Consider the following 11,869-nt stretch of genomic DNA (forward strand, 5'->3'; position numbering starts at 1 on the left):
GATCCAAATAGGACCCCCTTGATTAGGCTCTAGAGGCCTCTCACAAAATTGAGAACAGACCCTGTATACATGGCCAAGAACATAAGGGGCCAGGGATATTCTTTTCCCTGAAGCCAGAGCCTTGGCAAGGGAGACAAATTCAGACGTTATTTTTTGAGAAGTACAAGAAAAGGAATTTACAAAGCCAGTAAAGAATGAAAGAAAATAACTCATGGTCAATCACAGGACCTTCCTTTTTATTCTCAGAGGCTACAAAGTCACCATAAAAAAAGTTAGAAGAAGGAATAGAGATGAGACCTTAAGGTCTGGATAATGAGGGGCAAAGGGATCACCACCAAGTGAAAGCCCTAAAAGATGGCACATGTCCAGAACGGTGGGGGCCATTATGCCACACCAAAATTGGAAAAAGTTGAAGACAGGGTTCCAAAAATAGAAAGTAGCTGGGAATAAGGAAAGGGTCATCAGGAATTACAAACCTAGAGAGTCAAAGGGCGTCAAGAATGCAAAGGTCCTCAAATTCTTGCTCCCGAGCTCCAACTACTCTGTCATACCACTCTTCCAACTTAGTTTTCAACATAGGCCAACAACGATGAGGTCGATTAATGCTCCAGCTTCCCCAGTTATAGCTCCCTTCGTAGAGGAGGTAGTGGTCCTCTAAGCATAGGTATAATGAAGGCAGCGTAGCAGGAGCCTCCTTGAAGATGGGACCAAGAACATACTCCCCTCGACCGTGGTGACGAGTGACAAAGATCCTTCCATCCATTGCACTTTGACCCTCTGGTGTCTCATACTTGGCTATCTCATCGTTAATGCATCTCCTCAAAGCCACTGAGAGATGTATGTGTTCAATGACTGGTATTTTCGTAGAGAAAGAAGAAGCCATTCATGAGGAATGGAAAAGAGAGTGAGAAGGATGAGAAGAGAAAGGTAAGGAGTTGAGCTTAGCAACAATAGAAGTAAGAGTAAGGACTGGACAAACAAATAGGTAAGAGCGTGAGAAATGAGGGCTTTATACTTTTTTGTCCAAATTACACATTTAACCTAACGGGTCAAATAGACCCAAGTTATTTGAATTTTTATTCTAACCCATGTGGGATTAAGGCTTTTATTTTAAGGATCCTAAAAACACATCGTTGACCTCCTATAAAGAAAATTTCCTCCAAAGTAGCATCTTGTTACCTTATAAGGGAAGAAAATATATTTCAAAATGTTCAACTTGGCTTCAAAATAAGTAATTGGCTTCAAAGCCAGTATTTTACTAGAATGATGAAGCCTATGTCTTAACTCGAGTGAGGATAGGATTTGTTTAACAATTCGAAGGTCTTAAAAGTACAATCCAAGGCATTCTTCCAAAGAATATTTCCTTCAAAGGAATATTTTATTATCTTTTGAGGAAAGAAAGTGTACTTTTGAGTGCTTTGTTTGGCTTCGAAATAAGGGGGTACTGTAAGGCCAATATTTGCTGGAATGGTGTGAAAGTTTGTAGATTAAAAGACTCGGAAATTGGCAAAAGTGAAACCCATGTCTTTAAATTTCAAAAGTATGAAAGTAAATTCTTGAACTTTCTACTAAGCAGAGCCCTTCGAAGCAGAGCCCTTTCAAAAGACTCTGCAGTCTTCGAAATAAATGGGTTACTTCAAAGCTAATATTTGTTAATTACGTAAACAAGTTGGATGACAAAAGTCATATGTATTGACAAATATAAACCATGCAATTAGAACATAGAAACCTAATTTTATTAATGTAAACATCTACATTGGGAGAGCCTATTTAGCTACATTCTCAATCTCGTAAAAGCAAGGAATGGATAAGGTTACAAGATCATTGAACTTTGTCCAGCAAAATTCAATAAATGCATGTTCCTTTTCTAACATATTCTCTATCCTATCTAAATTTGGCTTGTCTAATTGATGAGCCGTTATTTGGTAAAAATGGTGTCGGGTCCTCATTTCAAATTCTGTTTGCTTCAAAGCTTTCTCTACTTCATCCATCTCATCCATCCCATACATATCACCCATATCAGCATCTTCTCCATGCTCCGAATCACTATTCTTAAAATCTTCATATTCTTTAAGAAGATTCTCTGCCTCGTATTGGGTTTGAATACGAATGACAGAAATCTCCTCCAATGATTCTCTGGTGGCTGAGGCATTTTTGTGCCAGTTAAGCAGCAGGGGGAGTTGGTCCAGGAAAGTATGAAGTTCTGCTTGGGCCACGAGGTTGAGGTTATGGCTTTGAGAGACAATGTCACAAGCCTATAGAAAGTTCTTATGGGGGGTGTCATCTCGAAGGGCTTCGAAAGATAGGTGAGAAAAGGCAGCAAGCAAGGTCTGGGTTTATACTGTTGATAAGAATTTGGAGGAATTAGAGCTTGATAAGGAGTGAAATGTTGGCTTTCAAAGAGGGTAAGTTTTAATTCCTTAATCTAGTTAGGATTATGAGGAAAGGAATGAGCAGTTGGGTCCCCTCTAAAGGAATGTGGAAATTGAGGCTCATTTACACACGTTAGCTAGTCAAAAAAAAGTGAGAGGCTCATTCCCAAGGCTTCGATTGGGTGAGGGTTCATTCGCATTATTTTAGTCAGTAAGGTGGAGGTATACTAGGCCGAAAGTAAGTTGTCTTCGAGACAACAAAGGCGGTCGAATGAAATATAAGGATATACCACAGAGTTGTGCGAAGAAGGAGGAATCGTAGTGGAGTCGTCGAATTCAACAAGTCTATGACGAATTCACTCCTTTGTTGGGTTGGTGCTGGCCAAGCATTCCAACCAGTAGTTCCAGTAGAAAATGAGGCAGCCTCATCCCACACAAAAGGTTTTGGAGTAGATGAAGAGCTTTTAAGATCCATTTGGACAAACTTTTGGTCTAAGGCCACATATTCTACAAAAGCCTCCATAACTTGTATAAATAGATGAGGGTAAATATGCCTAATAAATGCATGGAAGTTCTTTCGAGATTGATCATCACCGTCCAAAACCTCTTCGTGTGCTTGATCAATGAAAAAAAAGGTTTGATTAGCCATTAACGATGTATCAGTCCCTTCACTTGCATAGATAGTGAAGGTAAGGTTCAAGCAAGAAGAATTTCGGTGTTTTAAAGATTGCTTGCAAACGGTTATACTTCCAAAATAAGTGATTACCATACATGTCCTAGGACATTGGCAAAAATGCATTGATCCACTAATAGTACCAAGTATATGGATATATTCGTGTAGGAGGTAATGTTGGTTGTATATTTTGTACAAACCTATTGTGGCCTGACACATGGATCATAAGGGGCAATTTGGGAAATCAGTAAGGGTCTCCAATCATCAACATACGCGTGGCAACTTATAGCAGCAGCAATGGATCCGGAAGACATGGGAATAGTTAAGAAACCCAAGGTGACGTGGCCAAATGGTTGCTTACAATTTAAATTCAAATTCAGAAGGGAAGCCCAACTGTGAGAGTGGAATAGTGGAAGCAAACTATTCAAAGCCATACTTAGTGATCATGGAGATCACTATGACAGTTATCGCCTACTTTAGCAGTTATCAGCCACTTCGACAGTTATCTTCAAAGCCTATAAATATAGGAGAATTTTGATAATGGAGGACCCAGAACCAAATCCAAAAACTAGTTATTTACTTTATAATTTTCCAGTCTTTTACTTTCCTATACTGCACTTCAAATTTCTAGGAGTAGTTCTAGATAAGTCTGTTGTTGTAATTCCTTTCAAAGCTGTGAAAGTGTAAAGGTACAATTGTAAACTCTTGTTTACTTACGCTGTGTTTGGTTGGGGGATTTGGAAAGGGATTATGAAAGGTAAAGAGAAATGGTAGGTGAAATGAGAATAAAATATACTTACATTTCACCTAGTTTCACACATATTTTCCCTTTTCATTTCCAAATCCCTTCCCAAATCCTCCAACCAAACACAGCATTAATGAAGTTTGATTTCTGATACTGTTTTTTCCTTTTTTTTTTTCTTTTACTTTGATCAGTCTTCTTTATTTTCTCCTAAAAATTAAGCCACCAATAAAAGTCCTTTTCACTGAGATTAAAAGAATTTTGAAGCAATTGTCTGACTAATTGGTTGGCATTTACTAATCTTTGTAAGGACTTATTGGTCATTCCTAGCACGCTCGAATTACATTTCTAACATTCGAAAGCCAAAAAAGCCAACAACACTCTATTAAATTATTTAGGGTTATAATTTACTCTCAATACGCTCTATGTTTTTTTCACAAATTACCTTTCAAAGTACACCCAAATAATAAACAAATCAAAAATTTCAAATTACACCACTTTGAAAAACTCATTCAAAAATCATTAAACAAATTTCTCATTACAACTATTTAGTTTATTCACATACAAAGAACAATTTGTGTGAGTTATTCTTTATGACATCATATTTACTTATATGTGTTCCTATTATATTAGTGATAACCCCATGAAACACTTTAATGAAAAACCTCATGATAATTCTATGAAGATTGAAAAACACTTTTGTTGTTGAACCTCCGTGACATCTCTGAATGATCATCTAACAATTCCCATTAACTAAGGGCTTGCTTGGTTTGTATCTCAGGATACAATTTTTTAGAAAAATTTTCGAAATTTTGTTTGGTTCAAAGCTTTTGAAAAAAAATTCAAAATCACTTTCTCTCTCCTACATTTTAATCAATCACTTTTTCTCTCTCTTTTTTCCTTCTCAATCACTTCTTTTCTCACACGTCTACTCAACTACAATAAAATATCAAATGGCAGTGATAAAGAGCTCTAAGTATAGAGCTCTAAATGGAGCTTTATACAGTTGGCAGTGAAAAAAAAAGAAGGGAAAAAGACAAATCATAGTGGGGGAAATGACAAATTAGATCGCTTTTAGAGCTCTAAAACATTTTCCAATATCAAATCATCTCAAACTTCCAAATTCCAAACTATTTTCAAAATATACAACCGAACAAACCAAAAAAATTTTAAACTCTCTCCCTAATTTTTTTTTTTTTTTTCAAAATTCATCTCAAAACACAAATCAAACACACACTAAAGCTTTCCAAGATAATACTAGTTGATATTTGATTAATTGAACAAGACATTACTTATTTTTTGATTTAATTAATTGAACAAGATACTATTATTCTTATTCTTATTCTTATTCTTATTTTTTTGATTTGATTAATTGAATAAAAAATTTATTGTGTGCTTGATAATTCCCAATTTTTGTTTTTTGTTTTTTTTAAATGGCACATATTATTTTGTTCTTGTTCTATTCTATTTGTAAGTAACAACACAATGAGAAATAATAATATTGATGATAATTGTAAGTTTTGGTGGAATGGATCGAAGTTTTAGAGTGAGAAAAAAGATAAGGAAAAAATAATTGAAACTTGGAGAAAAAGATGAAGAGCATTGAATGAATAATACATATAAATGACTTGGGTGTACTATGAGAAAAAAATTATATCTTATTTTAAGGTTTAATTGGTATTATCTTTATTAATAAATTTACATTAAAATATAATAGGAATTAAAATTTCAAAACTTTTATTAAATATACTGAATTATTACTTGGATACAAACAAAATCACCCCAAAATTCCACGATCCCACAACACAAACCCATGAACATCACCATAAATTATATGGGAAACTTACCAATAAGTCTCATATACAAATTTCAAAATCCATCTAATCCCAAAACAAAATATTTGTACTAATTAGTCCTATATATTTTTAATTGTTACAAAAAATTCTATTTTTTTTTTAAAAAAAATTTACAGATACTGTTACATCCCATTACCGTCGGACTTCCATCAGACGGTCATCGGAGACTCGCCAAAATGTTCAACATCACCAGAAAGTCGCCGGAGTATCACCAGGAAGTCACCGAAAGTTCACCAGACTGTTATGAATGCCAATGGAAGTCACCAGAATGTCCAAAATATTGCTTGGAAAAAAAAAGAATAAATGGAGAAATTAGAGGAAAAAACCATAGCAAAATGTGCTAAATATTGATAAACTAAAAGAAAAAAAAATGTAATGACAAAAAACAACAATAATAAGAAAAACAAATGTTATTTTTCAATTTTTGTAGGGTTTGAGCAAATAATCTTCAATATTAATCAAACTAAAAAACAAGTTTTGAAACTGTAAAATGTTGCAGTTTCAGAGCAAAAATCTATTAACTATTTATCCTTATTAATCAAACTGAAAAACATATTATGAAACTGTAAAATTTTACAATTCTAAAGAATGTTATTAAACTGCAAAATTTTGCAATTTTAAACCATGATTCATTTTGGCACCAAAAAAATTGAAACTGCAAAATTTTATAGTTTTCACTGCCTGTAACTAATACTTAAAAACAACTTATTCAGAATTTAAAAATTTTCTCCATTAAAATAAAAAAATAGACTTGTGTAACAGAAAAAAGTAGAAAAATTTAGAAATAGAAGGAAAGAATAGATATAGAAAGAATATTATACTCCGACAACTATTTTTTGTTTAGATCTAGTCGGATCTCATGTAAATCTACTTATCAGATTTGAGTAGATTTACTCATCTTCTTCGTCGTCGGTGAGGATGAAATCACGAGTTGATGTCGATGGTTGGTGGTTACCGGTGAACCCCAATCAATGGTGGTCGTCGGTCACCGGTAATTATATATTAGAAAGAGAAAGAGAATAAGAAATGTGTAATTATCAGTCGGTGTCCATGACAAAGAAAAGGAGAGAAAAATACAGGAAAAAAAAAGGAGAAAAATGCAAAGAATGAGACAAAATCAGAGGGAGAGAGGGGAAAAGTAAAACTTTTGGATCTACTTAAAAAATTATTAAATTAAATAACATACACATTTTTCAACGAATAAAGATTGGGACCTCCTTTAGGGCTCACCCCCTTAACCCCTTTTGCTTTTGATTGGTCAACTTTTTTTTTTTGCTCTTTTTTTTTTTCTTCTCTCCCAATCCCCAACCCCCACTTATGTGTGGAGTGATGGGGGTGAGAGTTTTAAGGGGGGTCTAAATCAATGCCCAATTTCAAATAGGATTTATAAGTAATTTTCTCATCAACAATGATTTAGGCCACTAAAAAATATATCACTAATAGCACTAAAGCATTAAAAATGACAATTAAAAATAAAAAAAAAAGACATAAGAAATAAGCAGAGCCCACTATCACATCATTAATACTCCCCTAAGACTCTCTTTTTAGTACTTCCAAATATTTTTCTTTTCTCATTAACAATCTGACAGCAGTCCAAATCAATAAAAGCCCACCAGGCCGTTCCGAATCATAAAGGCCCTACTAAATGTTGACTGAAAAATCCGCCACATCTATTCAACAAAACATCAAACTTTCATATCCACCGTCATGCCCACGTGAAGAGTAAATCCAAAGACTAGCTACCAATCAGCAGTTCAAACAAAATAACGGCCACTTACTATCAACAAGGCCTGGCTGGTTTCCAGTACATGACCGGATTGGGCTGTGGTGAGTTTTGTTTTAATAATTTAAATTGTATAATATGTAAATCTTGTCGAGTATTTAATTTCATAAAATGTTATGTTGATCAGGTATCGATAATTATTTGATTAAATCAGATTTCTGTCAATAATAAATATAATTTTTAAAATAAATTATTAATAAAAATCTGATACGATCAAATAACTATTGATATTCAATTAAAATAATTTTTTATGAAAATAAAATACTCAATAAATTTTACATATAAAATAATTCAAATTATCAAAATATAATCCATAATAAATCTCACAATCGTTCAATACACAAAACGAACGGTAGGCAACCCAATTCCAATCAACAAAACAAACTTTGACACCTTATCCAATCCTCACCTACAGCAAACTCCAATACAATCTGGCCAAAGCCTATGAAACAAATAACATCAATAACCTGTTCAAAAAAAAAATAATAATAATAACATCAATAGCGGGCCCCACGTGAAAGAAGGACCTGAACTCAAACCGTGTATAACGCCAACTTTTTAGGAAAGGAAAGATGTTTGAAATAATTAATTTATTATTTTTAAAAATAATCTTTATTAATGTGTTTGATAATTATTAAATTTTAATTTATTAAATATTTTATTCTTTAAAATTTAATTTTAATATGACAGGATCAAAAATATTTGAGAGTGATAAATTAAAAAAATTTAAAAATAATTTCAAAGCACATTCTTGTCGGCCGCGACTGCTGTGCGGTAAAATGAGCTTATTTCGAAATTTATTTTGATAATTCGAATTGTTCGCATTTTAGAATACATCAAGTAAAAGATGCTTGTAAAAAAATCAAATTAATCGGATATCATTTACCCATTCATCCACTCACATTTGTATTTATAAAAATAAATAATAATTATAATTTAAAGTATTAAAATAAATATAAATATGAGTTAATGAATAGATAAACGATATCTAATTAATTTAATTTTTTATAAATATCTTCCACTTAATATATTTTAAAATATAAATAATTTAAATTATCAAAATAAATTTCAAAATAAACTCATTTTATCCCACAGCAACCGCTGTTAGGCGGATTGCGAAGGAGCGTCCCCACGCCCAGCCACGTTAGCCTCCCACGTGAAGGTGGTTTCAAACAACTAAAACCAGCCCATCCCACACCCAACTAATGCTATAAATAATATTTGCCTCTTAAAACAGCCCACAGATTTCACCCACCAACTTCTGCTTTTCAGAATCACAGGATCCCTTTATTTGTAGGCAGGCAAGAGTTGGGAATTCAAAATAGACAGTTACATATTAATTAATAATGAAATATTATTGAACTCATATATTTTTTTCTTATTTTTTTATCAATTGATAAGATGTAATGTTATACTTATAATGAGATTTACAATAACGTGACTTATAAATTTATCATTAATAATTAAATTTTATTAACCCAATAATAGGGATACATATTAATTATAATATTAATTTTTTTTTTCACCCTATAACAAGTAATAATCAGATATTATTAAACTCATGCCCTTTTTTATTTATTTTTTATCAATCGGTAAGAAGTAATGTTGTAACTATCATGAGATTTGCAACAACGTGACTTATAAATCTATAATCAACAACTAAATTCTATTAACCCAACAATAGGGACAAATAAATAACTAAATTTACAATTAATAAGTTCAACTCTATCAACTCAACAAAAAAAAAAAAAAAAAACCAACTAAACAAATTCCACAATGAAAAATAAATTATAAGTTAATTCAATTCTTACTTTAATCTGTTAGCTAAGAGTCTACGAAAATTAGAAAAAGAATATAATAGAACATTTTTTAAAATTTTAAAATATAAAGAAGTTTACATGATTTACGAAGAGATACTATTACAATTTTATTTAGGGATAAATAATATATAATCTTTATATAGAACGGTAGTAGTCTAATTATCAAAACTTCAGAAGGCACGTGACCTTCCTGAGCCTTAACTGACTCCGCCACTATTTATGGACAGAATGCCAGTAATTATATTACTAATTAATCCTTTTTGTTCATGTCATTGTAAATTTAAAGGTATTTTTATCAATTGTAATTTAGTATAAGTGAGAGGGAACTTCTATTGTATGATTGAGCTAATGATTGTATATTGTGCACATTTATTTATGAAAATAGATAATAATAATAATAATAGATATGGTAACGTGAATCAAGTTTAAAAATGCAAGGCGTTACAAACGCACAACACAAACAATAGCACATAAGGCTTTAGCATTAGCCTCATTCCTTCCGAATCATCTTTATCTCATTCAATCTGAAGTTTCAACCTCTTCACATCAGTGATGGACTTAGTCGTAGAGGGTTTTTCAAACCCGAATTCAACAGAGTTTCAAACTCTTGTGCCAAGTGATATCAAGAAAAATTTCATATTGGATTTCAATAAGAATAGTTATTACCAGTGAAAAATGGCAGCTTGGTATTACTCTCAGATGATTCAGACTCCATTATCTAGTGGTCAAACTAAGTCAATGAGCAACACTGCTCTAATAGCAATTAAAATTACGAAGTGTGAATATTCCGTGCCTATAAGGGGATAAATAGGCTATCTAATAAAAAATATCATTTTTAACTTCAATTTAGTTGATTATATAGATTAAATCATGTAAAAGTAATCAACATACGAACACCAAGTTTTATATTAAAAAAACCCATTAGAGTAAAAAATAACCGTCTCAATACTTAGAGAAAATCTACTAAGAATCAAAGTATGCAAACACAAACTCAATAGGATGTACAACCTTCTCTTAGGTTTACCTTCGACGATGTTTTGTAGTGACTCTTACGAACACAACATGACTCATTCAACTTTCTTGATCTTCAATATTCCACGAATAGGCCAATCGACTAAGAGTGTAGAATGAACGATGCAAGAATGAAAGTGTCTTAAAATATTTTGTGGGTTTTGTTGAAACTTTCAGCTATTATCTAGCTCCTAGAGCTAGCTTGAACTTCTAGATCAAGCTTATTCCATAATAAGAGAAATGTATGACACTTGAAATTAGAAATGAGCATGGTTCGGTTTGGTCTGGCTTTAATATAAACCAAGATCAAACTATTACTTACTATCGACACCACATTTTGACCGACCCTAAGACTTAGGCGCTTTCTTTTGATTACCTGATAATGAAAACAAGCATGTGTTTCTCACGTAATCCTTAGTAAGAAAAATGGAATTTGTGCTTCATTCTCAATCCTAAGCCCATTTTGGCTAAGTGTTCAAGTCTCATTCAAAACTCGCGTTCGAAACCTTCTTGTCGCGCTTTGTTTCGAATATTTTCATAGTGTTTCAAGACTTACTTTTAAACTTCAAAATGAAACATTTTCTCAAAGAATTAAGCAAAGAACAATGTCGAAATAGGAGGAAAGGATGGTAATTCTGTCGAAAAATCCTGTTTCGTGCAAATTAGTCAAGCCACGACCAAATTTTTTGGCTAGCCAGCTAACTTTTTGGCCAGCCAGCCAAGAAATTGGTCGGCCAGCTAATGTTTTCAGGAGCAGGGCAATTTCGGCAGAATCATTGTTGAATGCGTGTGGGTCATGCCATTACAACTGTTATTGTCTTATTCCCAAAAGAGGGTATCTATTTCAATCACCGTTGTCACATCATCATCCTTGTCTCCCACCTTGTCTTCCACCCCCTTGGCTTTGCCTTCCATTTTCTATACGGAGGATTAGAATGTATCAAAGGAGAGAGGATTGAATTGAATTGAGGCGAATTATTTAAGAGAACAGAGAAAAAGCGAGAAATATTGAAAGTTAGCCAAAAACACTTCCATACATTGATATATGATTTGATATATATCAAAACCATCCCAGAAATTTTGTGAGAACCATATTCAAGAGCTTTGATAAAAAAAAAAGAGTGAGTGTTGTTAAATTAAGAAAACTCGAGAGTTGGAATAACTCCTCTCACACACACTATTAAACCATCCAAAAATACCATTCTAACAAGAATTTTGAATTTTCAAACTGAAAATTGATAATACACTTTTTAAACTTGAGGGTGATCCAAAGAAAATTTAGAAATCAAATCCTTTCCTTAGAAAGGGAATTTTGCACACTTTCATTTTCATGCATTTTCTTTCTTATATTGCTTTCCTTACTTCAATTTCATATTATAAACCTTTTGTAAGCTAACTGGAAGTGGTTAGTTGAGCCACTTGCATATTTTCCAATTAATTGGCTGGCCGGCTGGCTACTTTTTTGGCTGGCCAGCTCATCTTTTGGCCGGCTAGCCCCTTTTTCCTAGATAGAACCCAGCAGCCTCCCGGTATTGAGCACAACAGTCTTCGATGGTCTCTGAGGCCCCTTACGGCTTATGTTTTTGTTTATTTATTTTAATTAGAGATAATT

Source organism: Camellia sinensis, chromosome 9 (assembly GCF_055761805.1).
Source record: "Camellia sinensis isolate YWXY chromosome 9, ASM5576180v1, whole genome shotgun sequence".
Classification (NCBI taxonomy): Eukaryota; Viridiplantae; Streptophyta; class Magnoliopsida; order Ericales; family Theaceae; genus Camellia; species Camellia sinensis.